This window comes from Hevea brasiliensis, chromosome 7 (genome assembly GCF_030052815.1).
Source record: "Hevea brasiliensis isolate MT/VB/25A 57/8 chromosome 7, ASM3005281v1, whole genome shotgun sequence".
Classification (NCBI taxonomy): domain Eukaryota; kingdom Viridiplantae; phylum Streptophyta; class Magnoliopsida; order Malpighiales; family Euphorbiaceae; genus Hevea; species Hevea brasiliensis.
In genome coordinates this window covers 62,756,025-62,772,962 of record NC_079499.1, presented here as the reverse complement: position 1 = coordinate 62,772,962, position 16,938 = coordinate 62,756,025, and the positions used below count along the sequence as shown (strand labels likewise).

General features: G+C 42.2%; 1 long non-coding RNA gene across 4 annotated transcripts; it reads left to right on the top strand.

The window, feature by feature from the left end:
* The first annotated feature begins 5,036 nt into the window (after positions 1-5,036).
* Positions 5,037-14,348, top strand: LOC131181536 (uncharacterized). 4 transcript variants are annotated; one of them, XR_009150068.1, is made up of 4 exons: positions 5,037-5,403; positions 13,052-13,209; positions 13,658-13,716; positions 14,290-14,348. It is a non-coding gene; the product is annotated as an uncharacterized LOC131181536 (long non-coding RNA). The 4 variants fall into 4 exon arrangements; XR_009150065.1 differs by lacking the exon at positions 14,290-14,348 and having other exon boundaries at positions 5,041-5,403; positions 13,658-14,263; XR_009150066.1 differs by lacking the exons at positions 5,037-5,403; positions 14,290-14,348 and adding an exon at positions 6,135-6,158 and having other exon boundaries at positions 13,658-14,263.
* The last annotated feature ends 2,590 nt before the right edge of the window (positions 14,349-16,938 follow it).

Here is a 16,938-nt window from a genome sequence, read left to right as displayed (position 1 = left end):
CACCCAGAAGACCAAGAAAAGACCATATTCACTTGCCCCTATGGAACATTTGCATATAGGAGAATGCCTTTGGTCTTTATAATGCCCCTGCTACCTTTCAAAGATGCATAATGGCTATTTTTTCTGATTATATTGAAAATATCATGGAAGTTTTTATGGATGATTTTTTCTGTCTATAGAACTAATTTTGATGATTGCCTAGCTAATTTATCTAAGGTATTGCAAAGATGTGAAGAATCAAACCTGGTCCTAAATTGGGAAAAATGCCACTTCATGGTAAAGGAAGGTATAGTTCTGGGACATTTGATATCAGAAAGAGGAATTGAGGTTGATAAGGCAAAAATTGAAATCATTGAAGACATGCCACGACCAACATCGGTCAAGGGAGTGCGAAGCTCTTTGGGACATGTAGGGTTCTACAAAAGATTCATTAAAGATTTTTTCAAAATAGCTAAGCCACTTACCAACCTGTTAAGCTAAGATGTTTCCTTTCATTTTGATGAAAATTGCCTTGTTTCTTTTAATAGGATCAAAGAAGCCCTGATCTCAGCACCAATAATGTAGCCACCAAATTGGGAGCTACCATTCGAGGTGATGTTCGATTCAAGTGACTTTGCAGTTGGAGCAGTGTTAGGACAAAGAAAAGATAAAAAGCTCCAGCCATTTATTATGCTAGCAAAACACTCGATGACGCGCAAATTAATTATGCTACGACAGAGAATGAATTCCTAGCAGTAGTATTTGGAATAGACAAATTCAGATCTTATCTAATTAGGCCAAAAGTCATTGTATTCACAGATCATGCTGCAATCCAGTACCTTTTGAATAATAAGGAAGCAAAACCAAGGCTGATTCGATAGATTCTACTCTTGCAAGAATTTAACCTTAAAATCAAGGATAAAAAGGGATCCGAAAATGTAGTGGCTAACCATCTTTCTAGGCTAAAATTGGAGTACACAGGAGACTTTGAGGATTTGCCAATAGATGACTCATTTCCTGATGAACAATTACTTGCATTCTCCAGGGCTCCATGGTACGCTGACTTTGTTAATTTTCTTGTATGCAGGGTACTGCCTCCAAACATAACTTATTAGCAAAGGAAGAAATTCTTACATGATGTAAGATATTACATATAAGAGATGATAAGAAGATGCATACCATAGGAAGATATGGAAAGTATCCTTCATCACTGCCAATCATCACTATATAAAGGACATTTTAGCACCTTAAATATAGTAGCCAAGATCATGCAAGCATGATTTTACTGGCCACATTTGTTTAAAGATGTGAGATCCTTTTGTCCTAGCTTGTGATCAATGCTAAAGAACAGGTAACACTTCAAGTAGGAATGAAATGCCACTACATTGCATACTTGAGGTAGAATTGTTTGATGTATGGGGAATAGACTTCATAGGCCCATTCCCCTCTTCCCATGGAAATAAGTATATTGTAGTTTGTGTTGATTATGTGTCAAAATGGGTAGAAGCAATAGCCACACCAACCAACGATGCTAGAGTGGTCACAAGGTTCCTTAAGAAGAATATTTTCACAAGATTTAGCACACCTCGAGCAATAATCAGCGATGGAGGAAGTCACTTCTGCAACTAACAATTCGAAACACTAATGAAAAAGTATAGAGTGACTCACAAGGTGGCCACACCTTATCATCCTCGAACCAGCGGTCAAGTAGAAATCTCAAATAGGGAACTGAAGCGGATTTTAGAAAAAACTGTAAATAGATCCAGGAAGGACTGTTGCATGAAGTTAGATGATGAACTGTGGTGATGAGAATCAAGCTACATCCACGCTAAAGGATTTCATCCAAGGTCCAATTACTAGAACTAGAGCTAAATCACTTCAGAACTTAATTTGTGAAATCATAAGGAGCAAGGATTATAAGCTGGAATGGCATGAAGAAAATTATAAAGGATTAAATTTGGTGAAAATTAAGCTTGGAAGTCACCAGGTGTCATGTGGAGCATTAGGTTACATGGAATAAAGTGGACATGCATGCACCAGATCCAACCCATGTACATGTATCTGTTGGCACCTTTTTCAAGGAATATTCCTTGCTGTTATAACCACCTCTCTTTTGGACTTAAATTCCCTTTCTTGCTGCTATATTAAATTTACTTTTTGTAAGGAGTTTTTAGTCTTTTGATAGATTAATTTTTGTTTGGACTTAAAGCTCCCTACAGCTGTTACAAAAGTAGGGATATTTTTGTCTTTAGCTTTGAAGCCAAGAGGCTATAAATACAAGTGTAATGAGAGAGTGGAGGACACACTTGAATATTAATGAGAGATTGTTTCTGCTCCTCTAGTGAGTAAATTGGCTGTTGCCTTTGTTCTTGTGAAGCTCATTAACTTGCTGAGATTCTATCTTGCAAGGTTTAATGTGCATTATTTTCTTGGTTTATTCATTCTCCATATGAATTAGGTCAAGAATCCCATTTCTGATATTTTCTTTGAATTACACAACAATCTGATTGTGCTGGTTCAAAGATTCAAATTCATACATCTTGATTTGGTGCTTTCCATATTGTTCATTTAATTCTTGAATGTGGGTTTTCAAGTTACCAATTACTTGAAGGTTCACATCAGTTTTGGTATCAGAGCAAAGGGACGTCCAAACAAGGTAGATTCCCTATTTGCTTCTTATTCTTTTTGTTTGTTACCTTTTTCATATTTGCTGTTTGGCTCTAGTTCCATATTTGTTTCTTCTTCTTCATCTTGCATCTGGTTCTTTCTTGTTAAACCTTATTTTGCTTCTTATTGTGTTTCTGTTATTCACATTTTTGTTCATTATATGCTTGACCGAAATAGGCTCTTGGGGTTTAGTATGACTTGTTTGTTTAAAAATTTGTTTTGTTGAGTTTGTCTTAGGGTTTTGGGTTAATCAAGCCAAAGCCATTATTCTAGCTATCCATCTTGCTTCCTTCATTTTGAAATTAAGCATGAGAGATTATTTGGGTCATTGAGTTCGACTTACCAATTTGGCCTGAAACTGTACCAGCATTATTTGGGTGTGTTTGGGGGTTGTTTGATATCGTTTGCCTGCTGAACCAAAATTTTGCGGCAGACCCGATCAAATTATGTTCGCATAGCAAATAGGTCCAGAAATTCCTGAAAATTTACAGGGTGTTTATACCCCGTATTAGTAGTTTCCAAATTAAATTTCAGCTTAAAATTCAACCATTTGTATAGGGAACCAAAATTTTGCGGTAGAATCGATCAAAATAAGTTCACATAGCAAATATATCCAGAAATTTCAGAAAATTTACCGGGAGTTTATACCCCATATCAGTAGTTCCCAAATTAAATTTCAGCTTAAAATTCATCCGTTCCCAAAATTTTGCGGCAGACTCGATCAAATTAAGTTCACATAGCAAATCCGCCCAGAAATTCCTGAAAATTTACAGGTTGTTTGTGCCACATTTGAGCTATTCTCAAATTAAATTTCAGCTCAAAATTTAATCGTTTGTTTGGGGAACCAAAATTTTGCGGCAGACACGATTACATTTGATTTACATAGTAAGTCTGTCAAGAAAAGCCTGAAATTCTACCAGCAATTAGTCAGTATTGGGTTGCATTTGCCTACTCAATTTCAGATCAAAATACACTCGTTTGTTTGGTGATCCTAAATTTATGCAATTCTTGGTGTATTGTGTGAACTGCTGGTAATTGTGATAAGTTGGTGGCAAACTTGGATATTTAAGCTTGATATTACTTCTTTAGGTTGTCACTTTTCCAGCTCATTACTCTTTTATTTTGGTGTCTTCTTTCTTGCTTCCTTATTGCATTGCATTTCCATACTTGAGCTTTTCTTTTCTTGACTTCTTGAGTCACATTATTTTTTTTTTATTACTCGTTTTGATCCGTCACGTTCAAGAATTTTATTGTGTGTTAAATTTTTGTGAGTACAGTCTTGGTTTGAGTTACTTGAGTTTGATAAGAACTTGTGGACATAGCCAATAGAGGTAAAAGGCACAGAGTGGTGAGTTCATAAGAGGGGAAAAGCCTTGTTGAGTTAAACACGAGTGGAGGAGTGTAAACATGTAAGGGAGTGAGTGAGGTGTTTTCTTTACACTTACCATTTTCTTGCAGGTCTGAAAACATGTCTAGAAGGGGTGATGGTAGTGAGGGGGAAAGTGAAAATCCATTCTACATGCAGGCTGTCAGACAACAATTTGAAAGAATGAATGTTGTGTGCAATGGAATCATAGATAGGTTGGAAAGATTGGAGCAAAGAGATAGGCAAAATGAGAGAAGGCCAAATAGGAGGGATCTTGTACCTCCCGTAGTTGAATCTGATGAAGATGAGGTTGATAACTATGATTTTGAGGTTGAAAGACCTAGGAGGGGTAGGTATGAGAGAAGAGCTGAAGATAGGAGGAATGGGGATAGGAGGATAAGAAGAGAGGAAAGAGAGAGGAATAGGGTGGATGACAATATGAAAAGTATTAAAATGAGCATCCCTTCTTTCCAAGGGAAAAATGATCCGGATGTGTATCTTGAATGGGAAAGGAAGGTAGAAGCTGTGTTTGATTGTCATCACTATTCAGAGGAAAAGAAAATAAAGTTAGCAGCAGTAGAATTTACTGATTATGCTTTGGTATTGTAACACCCCAAATTTTATTATTTATGAGTATTTTTGATGTTTTAATTTTATTTAAATTTTAGGAATTTTTTTGAGATTTTTCGGATTTTAAAAATCGGGTTCGATTTTCCGAAAATATAAACTTTGATGATTTTTAAAAATTAATTTAAAGACCACGTGGAAAAACTAAAAATATATTTGGAGTCTACGTATTTTTCTGAGTTTTATGAAATTTTTTCGGAATTTTTGGACCTCGTTTTCGGTCCCGAGGCAGAGTAAAAATTCAAAATTTTGTATCCTGAATCGAACCGGCCGAATCGAACCGGACCGGATCGGACCGGTCTCTTCTCTTTTTCTTCCTCTTCCTCCCGCGCGCGACGCCCTCTCCTCTCTTCTCTCTCGTTTCTCTCTCCTCCCCTCCCCTGCCGCCGGCGCCGCCTCCCAGCCGTCCCAGCCAGCCGGCAGCCGCCCAGAACGGCCGGAAAACGCCGCGCGAAAGTCCCCTGCGCGCGCCGCGCCGCTTCAGCTTCCTCGGCCAAATCCGGCCGATCCGGTCACCGATTGGACCGGGTCTTGTGTCCAAAACCATCTACTCGGCGAGAGCTTTCCATAGACACCAAGAACGCCGAAATCCATCGAGCGGATTGTCCGATTTTAGCTCGGGAAGATTTTAGCCCATTTCGACTTTTGGGCTAGATTTCTCGAAAACCGTGAATCCCACGAGAAAACCGAGGCCACCAGCACGCTCCATTCGTCGAGAGCTTCGCAACGACATAAATTTCGAATTTTTCCGACACCGTTTTTCGGTGGGTCCCACGGAACTTTGCAGTGTATTTTCGAGCACTAAATGAGCTTAGAAAATTCTGAAAAATTTATGTACTAACCCCCGTGTTATGGGCTTCGTGTAGGTATCCTCGATTCGCGGAAATTCGACAGTTGACCGGGTCTGCAAATTTCGCCGCATGCACTGCCTGGAAAAGTCTCGAATTGGGCGAGGTTTTGGCTAGCCCCATTGTCGGGCGTCGGCGCGTTCCCGAAGTCGGAATCGGCAAAGGTAAACCCGAACCTTGTTTTTACGTAATTTTCTAGTGCTTAAATAGGATTAAAAATCCATAAAATATTCGTGGTAGCTTAGAAAATTACGATTCTTTTTGCAATAGCTTAGTAATATTGTTAAGGACCACGGGGCAAAGTTTTATAATTTTTAGAGCTTGTTTGGGCAGTTTTTGCAAAAATGATCAATAATAAGGACTAAATTGAAATTTTGCGTATTGTGATGGGTGATTGATTTGATGGGCCCAGGAGGGGCTGTGTGATATGATTGAACTGTTGATATATGGATTGTGAATATAGAAGTGCGTTTTTAGCCCTTTTGCAGGTTGGGTAGGTCCTAGGTATAGGGGAGACTCTGCCGGATTTTCGGCACGACTTAGGACGTAATTGGTCTTTTCTTTGTTTGTATTGAGTCAGATTGTATTAAATAAATGTAATATGATTGTCAGGTGAGCCGGGACAGCCTTCTTCCTCCGCCCAGCCGCCACAGTAATTTGTCGTCAAGTCTGTGAGTAAAATATTAATTTTAACTGTAATTTCGATATTATTATATGTTCAGCATGCCCATGCATCACTTATATGCATATATTTATGTAGTTAAACTCTAGGCACGAATTATGTTGCATTGATAACTGTTAATGTGCCATGAGTGTTGTTGTGGTAATTTGGAGCAGTGTGCGTGCGTTGGCGTGCGTGTGATGTGGTGTGGACTATGGATAGGACGGGTAGACACGGCTTGAGTTCTTCGCTGGGACCCGGTCCTTCGGGGTAGACACGGCTTGAGTTCTTCGCTGGGACCCCGATTTGGTATTTAAGTGGAAGTCCGAGCTGAGTTCTTCGCTGGCACCAGATTGGATTTAAGAGAGCTGTATAGGGGATCAGCTCCCATATACTATGAATGATGTTACAGGGTGTGTGAGTGCTCCAAATTACCTTTTTGATGCTATGATGTTGCATTTCACTCTACAGGTTGCATTAGTTTCAGATAGTTATAGAGATTATAGTTAAGATTGATATTTTACTCTCTGAGTCGAACGCTCACTCCTGTTCAAAAATTTTTACAGGCCACAGGAGGATATTTATTCTGGGTTAACCTGCTTTTATACTTCGCAGGTGGTTTATCGATATTTGTGTAAATTTTAATTACTCCTAGAATTTCCGCATGTGTTAGCAGTAATTATTTGAATTTGGTCTGTAATATTATTATCATGTTGGACCTGTAAACTTAATATTTTAAGTCTGTTTTGATGGATTGGATGAGGGAGCTGAGCTCCCATTTATTATTATGTTGATAAGTATGTGGAGGGTGAGCTGAGCTCCCCAATGGATTGTTTATTGTGTTTACAGGTCGGGTGAGTCGAAAACTCCCCGTTGGAAAGTCTATTTTATGGCCGGACTCTGTCCGTTTGTTTTCTTGAAATTGGGCCCAAATGGGCCTCAGCATTGGGTAAATGAACAGTTAGGCTTACTACAGGCCTCGGGGGCTTTAGGCTGGCCCAGGTCCTAGTGCCGGTCCGGCCATAGGTTGGGTCGTGACAAATGTGGTATCAGAGCTTAGGCTCCAGATTCTTAGGGAATGTTGTCTAGTGTTGGGAAAAGTCTAATAGGAGTCACATGCGGAAAAATAGGGTCCATATTCGTCTTGCATTGTCGACTTTGCTTCTAGTTTCTGCTTCATATATTGTGTGTAAATATGAGTCTATAGAGCTGTGTAATGAGCAGTTTTGAATTTTGTGGGCTAATGCTGCTGAATTTCAGAAAAATGCGTAGAAGCAGGAGAGCTGCCATCGCACGAGCGGATGTGCTGACGAGGTGTCGGCCACAGATGAGGCGCTGCCAGGAGGCGGGGTAGGAGGCCTAGAGCTGCTCAAGTAGAGGAGCAGCCACCCCATCTGAGATCGATCCTTTATGGCACAGGTCCCATGGACCCAATGGCAGCTACTCTAATCGATGCGAGAGAACCATCGACATGATGGCTCAAGATATGGTCCATCCTCCACAGCAGCAGATCCACCGCACCAAGAGAGGAATCTTACAAAGCGGATCATAAACTTCAAGAAGTTGGTGCGGTACTTATGATGTGTCGACGACGCATATCGGTTTTAGATTCCTGCAGAGGCAGAAATGTAATTACGATTGGTGATAGAAGACTGAGAGAGTGTATGCAGCATGTCATGGGGCCTATGCCTAGACAATGGATGAATGACTACGTGTTACCCCGGATGGAGGGTTTGACATGGGCTCAGTTTGTGGAACTTTTTGTCAATCGGTTTGTGCCAGAAAGCTTCAGAGATCAGAAACAGTGGGCCTGTGAGGCCTTAAGACCGAATGGCAGGTCTGTAGATGAATATGCTACAGAATTTCTGGAATTGAGAAGATATGCCCTGCAGTAGCTGAGAAAAGATGAAGGTGAAAAGATTCCTAAAGGGGCTTGACAGAGGTATGCGAACTGGCCATGATGTCGTCGATCTTTTGATGTGGTGGTGGATCGAGCAGACAGATTGAGGTTAGCTATCTTTGTGGATGACATGGAAGAGCAAAGAAAAACAGAGCAGAGTGTTCTTCAGGTGTTCCCCACATGGGTACTATGGATAGTGGTGGCCAAACTACTTACAGAGGAAGAAGCAGAAATAAGAGGAGTGGTTTTAGACACAAATCCCGAGGGTTCAGACCAAGGTACGGATCCAAAGAAGGGTACATTCAGGCAAGGCGATTCTGCTCTGGTTTAGATCCTCTTTGGCACCGTGTGCACAAAGTGTGGAAGAGGACATTCAGACCTTGTTTGATGGGGTCGAGTATGCTGTGTGTGGCCAACCGCCACTTTGCTAGAGATCGCCGTTTTGCTTGAGCCACAGATGGGGTCACAGGTTCTGTGCAAATGTTCCCCGACAATTGTATCCGGTGCTTCCAACATGGCAGCGGGCCAAGTACAACAGGCCGAGGACAAGGGGGACGTGGATTTGGAGGCGGTCAGAGGTAGAAGTCGACGTGGTTCTCGCCACTCGTAGGGGTCAAGCACGGTTTTCACCCCGACCCACCGTGATGCTCAAGCTTCAAATGCATTGTGGTGTATTCTTCCTGGTCCATTCTTATGGGGCTCGTGTTTTGATAGATCCGGTGCTACGCACTCATTAGTCTCCCCAGAGTTTGCCATGAGGTTGGGTAGAAACCCTACAACTTTAGAGTGCCCTTTGTCAGTAGCTACCCCACTTAGTGACAACATAGAAGTAGACATGGTATTTCCGGGTAGCCCAGTGGTAGTGGGTGGAAAGATCCTCCCAGCAGACTTGGTTCCTCTACCAGTAATGGATTTCGATGTAATCCTGGGGATGGACTGGTTGGCAACTCATTATGCCACCTTAGACTGCAGGAACAAAAAGGTGTATTTTCACATACCTGGTGTGGAAGAGTTTAGTTTTGATGGTGACAGGAGCGTGGCTCCATATAATTTGGTGTCAGCAATTAGCGCTAGAAAAATGTTGAGGCGTGGATGCCAAGGGTATTTGGCATTGGTGAGAGATACATCTGTAGAAGATGTCAGCATGGAAAATGTTCCTGTTGTCAGAGAATTTATGGATGTCTTCCCTGAAGAGCTTCCAGGGTTGCCACCAGAAAGGGGAATAGAGTTCTGCATTGATGTTATTCCGGGTACAAACCCCATATCCATGCCACCTTACAGGATGGCACCAGCAGAATTGAAAGAGCTGAAGGAGCAACTACAGGAGCTTTTGGACAAGGGTTTCATACGTCCGAGCACTTCACCCTGGGGTGCTCCTGTTCTATTTGTGAGAAAGAAGGATGGGTCATTGAGGTTGTGCATTGACTACAGACATACCGAACAAGGTGATCGTGAAGAACAAGTATCCACTTCCTCGGATCGTTGATTTGTTTGATCACTCAAGGAGCTAGATTCTTTTCCAAGATAGACCTGCGATCAGGCTACCATCAGTTGAGAATCAGGGATGAGGACGTGTCCAAAACGGCTTTCAGGACAAGATATGGTCATTATGAGTTCTTGGTGATGTCTTTTGGACTCACTAATGCACCAGCAGCCTTCATGGACTTGATGAACAGGGTGTTCAAGCCATTTTTGGACCGTTTTGTCATCGTATTCATAGATGACATTCTGGTATACTCTCGGACCGAGGAAGAACACGTGTGGCACTTGAGGATGGTGTTGCAGACTTTGGGGGAGCAGCAGCTATACGCCAAATTTTCGAAATGTGAATTTTGGCTAGAAAGCATCTCATTCTTGGGACACGTGGTTTCTAGTGACGGTATTCAAGTGGATCCCAAGAAAATTGAAGTCAGAATCGATTGGCTTAGGCCTACAACAGTCACTGAGGTGCGAAGTTTTCTGGGTTTAGCTGGCTACTACAGGCGTTTTGTACAAGATTTCTCCAGAATAGCTGCTCCCCTAACTAAGTTGACCAGGAAGAATGTTCCATTCATTTGGACAGATGACTCTGAGGTGAGTTTCCGGAAGCTTAAGGAGTGTCTAACCACTGCCCCTGTGTTGACACTACCTGTGAGTGGTGAAGGATACACCGTGTATTGTGACGCCTCCAGAGTTGGCCTAGGGTGTGTTTTGATGCAGAATGGAAAGGTAGTGGCTTATGCTTCAAGGCAGCTGAAGAGGCATGAGCAGAACTACCCCACCCATGATTTGGAAATGGCGGCTGTAGTCTTTGCACTAAAAATCTGGAGACACTACCTGTATGGTGAAGTGTGCGAGATATACACCGACCATAAGAGCTTGAAGTACATCTTCCAACAGAGGGATTTGAACTTGAGACAAAGGAGATGGATGGAGCTTCTGAAAGACTATGATTGCACCATCCAGTACCACCCTGGGAAGGCCAATGTAGTGGCGGATGCTTTGAGCAGAAAATCTTCTGGCAGTTTGGTGCACATTTCAGTAGAGAAGAGACCATTGATTCAGGAAGTACATGAGTTGATGGATCAAGGTTTAATCCTAGATCTTTCAGATGAGGGGGTATTGTTGGCTCACTTTTCAGTGAGGCCAGACTTGAGGGACAGAGTTAGAGTTTCCCAGCACAGAGACCAACAATTGATGAGGAGCATAGAAAGAGTACAGCAGGGTGAAGGTGGTGAGTTTGGATTTGCCAATGATGGCGCCCTAGTGCAAGGTTCTAGGATATGTGTGCCCGATGTGGACAACCTCAGGAATGAAATCATGTGAGAGGCACACTACACACTGTACAGTGTCCACCCAGGTTCCACCAAGATGTACCATGATGTGAAAGATAGCTACTGGTGGAATGGCATGAAGAGAGACATAGCAGACTTTGTGTCCAAGTGCTTGACTTGTCAGAAGGTGAAGTTTGAACACCAGAGACCGTCAGGGAAGCTGCAAGAGCTCCCTATCCCAGAATGGAAGTGGGAAATGATCACTATGGATTTTGTGACTGGGTTGCCTCGTACCACGCGAGGATATGATTCGATATGGGTAATTGTAGACCGCTTAACCAAATCAGCTCACTTACCTGTGAAGACTACATATTCTGTGGCACAGTATGCCCAGCTCTACATTCGAGAAATAGTCGATTGCATGGAGTTCCGCCCATAATATCCGACAGAGGGCCCCGCCACTTCTGGTTTTGGAGAAAGTTGCAGGAGGCACTTGGCACACAGTTGAACTTCAGTACGGCTTTCCACCCTCAGACAGACGGACAGTCCGAAAGGACAATCCAAACACTGGAAGACATGCTTCGCATGAGTGTCTTGGATTTTGGAGGTCAATGGGATGAGCAGCTAGCTTTGGTGGAATTTGCCTACAACAACAGTTACCATTCCAGCATAGGGATGGCACCCTATGAGGCACTATATGGAAGAAAGTGTAGGTCTCCTCTGTGTTGGACAGAAATGGGGGAAGCGAAGGTGCATGATGTAGACCTAGTGCAGTACACTTCAGAGGTAGTTCCTTTGTCGAGGAACGGCGAGGACGGCTTTGATGAAGCAGAAAAGTTATGGACCCAGACGGAGGATGTGGAGTTTGCGATGGCGACTATGTATTCCTGAAGGTTTCACCAATGAAGGGAGTCATGAGATTTGGAAAGAAGGGCAAGTTGGCACCTCGGTATATTGGACCTTTTGAGGTTACTGATAGAGTTGGAGCAGTTGCCTACCGGTTGGAGCTACCACCCAACCTCCCTCACGTTCATCCCGTGTTTCACATCTCCATGCTCAGGAAATACATTCCCAATCCTTCTCACGTACTGCAGCCGGATGTGATAGAGATAAAAGAGAACTTGACATTTGAGGAGCAACCTGTAGCCATAGTGGACTACCAAGTAAGACAGCTAAGATCCAAACAGATCCCTATGGTTAAGGTTTTGTGGAGGAGTCAGTCAGTGGAAGAGTGCACCTAGGAGTCAGAACGGGACATGCGTAGCAAGTACCCTTATCTGTTCAATGTATAATCATGTACTTTATTCTGCCTTGTGTAAAAATTCGAGGACGAATTTTCTGTAAGGGGGGAAGAATGTAACACCCCAAATTTTATTATTTATGAGTATTTTTGATGTTTTAATTTTATTTAAATTTTAGGAATTTTTTTGAGATTTTTCGGATTTTAAAAATCGGGTTTGATTTTTCGAAAATATAAACTTTGATGATTTTTAAAAATTAATTTAAAGACCACGTGGAAAAACTAAAAATATATTTGGAGTCTACGTATTTTTCTGAGTTTTATAAAATTTTTTCGGAATTTTTGGACCTCGTTTTCGGTCCCGAGGCAGAGTAAAAATTTAAAATTTTGTATCCTGAATCGAACCGCCCGAATCGAACCGGACCGGATCGGACCGGTCTCTTCTCTTTTTCTTCCTCTTCCTCCCGCGCGCGACGCCCTCTCCTCTCTTCTCTCTCGTTTCTCTCTCCTCCCCTCCCCTGCCGCCGGCGCTCCCTGCGTCCTCCTGCGTCGGCGCCTCCTCGGCCGTCCCGGCTAGCCGGCGCCTGCAGCGGCGCGAAAGTCCCCTGCGCGTGCCGCGCCGCTTCAGCTTCCTCGGCCAAATCCGGCCGATCCGGTCACCGATTGGACCGGGTCTTGTGTCCAAAACCATCTACTCGGCGAGAGCTTTCCATAGACACCAAGAACGCCGAAATCCATCGAGCGGATTGTCCGATTTTAGCTCGGGAAGATTTTAGCCCATTTCGACTTTTGGGCTAGATTTCTCGAAAACCGTGAATCCCACGAGAAAACCGAGGCCACCAGCACGCTCCATTCGTCGAGAGCTTCGCAACGACATAAATTTCTAATTTTTTCGGCACTGTTTTTCGATGGGTCCCACGGAACTTTGCAGTGTATTTTCGAGCACTAAATGAGCTTAGAAAATTCTGAAAAATTTATGTACTAACCCCCGTGTTATGGGCTTCGTGTAGGTATCCTCGATTCGCGGAAATTCGACAGTTGACCGGGTCTGCAAATTTCGGGCCAGACAGACCCGTTACCGGAAAAGTCTCCGAATTGGGCCGAGGTTTTGGCTAGCCCCCCATTGTCAGACGTCCCGAGCGCGTTCCCGAAGTCGGAATCGGCAAAGGTAAACCCGAACCTTGTTTTTACGTAATTTTCTAGTGCTTAAATAGGATTAAAAATCCATAAAATATTCGTGGTAGCTTAGAAAATTACGATTCTTTTTGCAATAGCTTAGTAATATTGCTAAGGACCGCGGGGCAAAGTTTTATAATTTTTAGAGCTTGTTTGGGCAGTTTTTGCAAAAATGATCAATAATAAGGACTAAATTGAAATTTTGCGTATTGTGATGGGTGATTGATTTGATGGGCCCAGGAGGGGCTGTGTGATATGATTGAACTGTTGATATATGGATTGTGAATATAGAAGTGCGTTTTTAGCCCTTTTGCAGGTTGGGTAGGTCCTAGGTATAGGGGAGACTCTGCCGGATTTTCGGCACGACTTAGGACGTAATTGGTCTTTTCTTTGTTTGTATTGAGTCAGATTGTATTAAATAAATGTAATATGATTGTCAGGTGAGCCGGGACAGCCTTCTTCCTCCGCCCAGCCGCCACAGTAATTTGTCGTCAAGTCTGTGAGTAAAATATTAATTTTAACTGTAATTTCGATATTATTATATGTTCAGCATGCCCATGCATCACTTATATGCATATATTTATGTAGTTAAACTCTAGGCACGAATTATGTTGCATTGATAACTGTTAATGTGCCATGAGTGTTGTTGTGGTAATTTGGAGCAGTGTGCGTGCGTTGGCGTGCGTGTGATGTGGTGTGGACTATGGATAGGACGGGTAGACACGGCTTGAGTTCTTCGCTGGGACCCGGTCCTTCGGGGTAGACACGGCTTGAGTTCTTCGCTGGGACCCCGATTTGGTATTTAAGTGGAAGTCCGAGCTGAGTTCTTCGCTGGCACCAGATTGGATTTAAGAGAGCTGTATAGGGGATCAGCTCCCATATACTATGAATGATGTTACAGGGTGTGTGAGTGCTCCAAATTACCTTTTTGATGCTATGATGTGAATATGATGTTGATGTTGCATTTCACTCTACAGGTTGCATTAGTTTCAGATAGTTATAGAGATTATAGTTAAGATTGATATTTTACTCTCTGAGTCGAACGCTCACTCCTGTTCAAAAATTTTTACAGGCCACAGGAGGATATTTATTCTGGGTTAACCTGCTTTTATACTTCGCAGGTGGTTTATCGATATTTGTGTAAATTTTAATTACTCCTAGAATTTCCGCATGTGTTAGCAGTAATTATTTGAATTTGGTCTGTAATATTATTATCATGTTGGACCTGTAAACTTAATATTTTAAGTCTGTTTTGATGGATTGGATGAGGGAGCTGAGCTCCCATTTATTATTATGTTGATAAGTATGTGGAGGGTGAGCTGAGCTCCCCAATGGATTGTTTATTGTGTTTACAGGTCGGGTGAGTCGAAAACTCCCCGTTGGAAAGTCTATTTTATGGCCGGACTCTGTCCGTTTGTTTTCTTGAAATTGGGCCCAAATGGGCCTCAGCATTGGGTAAATGAACAGTTAGGCTTACTACGGGCCTCGGGGGCTTTAGGCTGGCCTAGGTCCTAGTGCCGGTCCGGCCCATAGGTTGGGTCGTGACAGGTATGGTGGGATCAAGTGTTGATTAGCAGAAGGAGAAATTATGAGCAATCAATTGCAACCTGGGGTGAGATGAAAACTACAATGAGGAAGAGATTTGTTCCTAGTCATTACTATAGAGAGCTACATCAAAGGTTACAAAGATTGACTCAAGGTTCTAAAAGTGTTGAAGATTATCATAAAGAAATGGAAATTGCTATGATTAGAGCAAATGTGGAGGAGGATAGAGAAGCCACCATGGCTAGATTCTTGAATGGGCTAAACAAGGAGATTGCTCATATTGTTGACTTACATCACTATGTTGAGTTGGAGGATATGGTCCACATGGCTATGAAGGTAGAAAGGCAACTTAAAAGCAAGTCAAAATTTGGAGGAAATGCAGGTACTGCTTCATCTTGGAAGTCTAACTGGAAGAAGGAGGATAGGGAAAAGGCTTTTAGCAACTATAAGAAAAATGAGGATAAGGATAAGGAAAAGAAGGTGGAGAAGAAATTTGTAGAAAGCAAAGGAAATGAGGTTGCAACTACTACTCGAAATAGAGATGTGAAGTGTTTTAGGTGTTTGGGCAGTGGACACATAGCCTCTCAATGCCCTAACAAGAGAGTCATGGTCATGAGAGAAAATGGTGAGATAGAAACAGAGGAGGAAATTGTTAGTGATTCCACATCTTCAGGGGAGGAGGATGCAGAGGTGGAATATGCTGCTGAAGGAAGTGCTCTAGTGATTATGAGAGCATTAAATACTCAAGTGAAGGAGGACGTTGGTGATGAATTGCAAAGAGAAACAATTTTCCATACAAGGTGTCTTATCCAAGACAAAGCTTGTAGTGTCATCATTGATGGGGGAAGTTGTGCCAATGTTGCTAGTACTATTTTGGTGCAGAGATTAGGGTTGAGGACTTTGAAACACCCTAGACCCTATAAATTGCAGTGGTTGAATGAATGCGGTGAGGTGAAAGTAACAAAACAAGTGCTGATTTCCTTTGCAATAGGAAAGTATCAAGATGAGGTTATGTGTGACGTGGTTCCAATGCAAGCTGGCCATTTATTACTTGGCCGACCATGGCAATTTGATAGAAAGGTGATCCACGATGGGTATAAAAATAGGTATTCTTTTGAAATGAATGGAAGGAAAATCATTTTGGCACCTATGATACCAAAACAGATTTATGAAGACCAAACAAGGCTTAAGCAAGCAATGGGTGAGGTAAAATCAAGAGTGGCCGAAAAGAGAGCAGAGAAGAAAAGGAGTGAAAAGAAATTGAGTGAAAATGTTGTGAGTGAGCAAGACAAGGGTGGTTGTGAGGAAAGAAAAGAGAGTAAAGAAAACATTCCAAGAGTGCTTGAAAAAGGTGAATCTTCGGCGCAAAAGGAGAGCTGTGCAGAAAGAGGGGAGAGAAAATTAAGCTTGTATGCTAAAGGAAGAGATGTGAGGAATGCCATGTTTTCCAACAAGCAAATGTTATTAATTGTGTTTAAGGACTCTTGTTTATCCACATCTGACCTTGACCCCAATTTGCCTAGTGTTGTTGTCTCCCTTTTGCAGGAATATGAGGATGTGCTACCTGAGGAGATGCCAGCTGGACTACCACCTATTCGAGGGATTGAGCACCAGATTGATTTTGTACCTGGAGCAGTTATTCCCAACCGTCCAGCCTATAGAACTAATCCTGAAGAAACCAAAGAATTACAAAGGCAAGTTGAGAAATTGCTAGCTAAGGGTTACGTGAGAGAAAGTATGAGCCCTTGTGCTGTACCCGTCCTTTTGGTACCAAAGAAAGATGGCACATGGCGCATGTGTGTGGATTGTAGGGCGGTCAACAAAATCACTGTAAAGTATCGCCACCCTATACCTATATTGGATGATATGTTGGATGAACTTTGTGGTGCTTGTGTTTTTACCAAAATTGACTTGAAAAGCGGATATCATCAAATTCGCATGAAAGTAGGTGATGAATGGAAGACTACATTAAAAACAAAACATGGACTATATGAGTGGTTGTTGATGTTTATTTTGATGATATATTAGTTTATAGTAGAGACATGAATGAACATTTGCATCATTTAAGAGCTGTATTCGATGTGTTAAGAAAGGAAAAATTATATGCTAACTTGAAGAAATGTTCATTTTGCATGGAAAATGTTGTCTTTTTAGGATTTGTCATTAGTGTTAATGG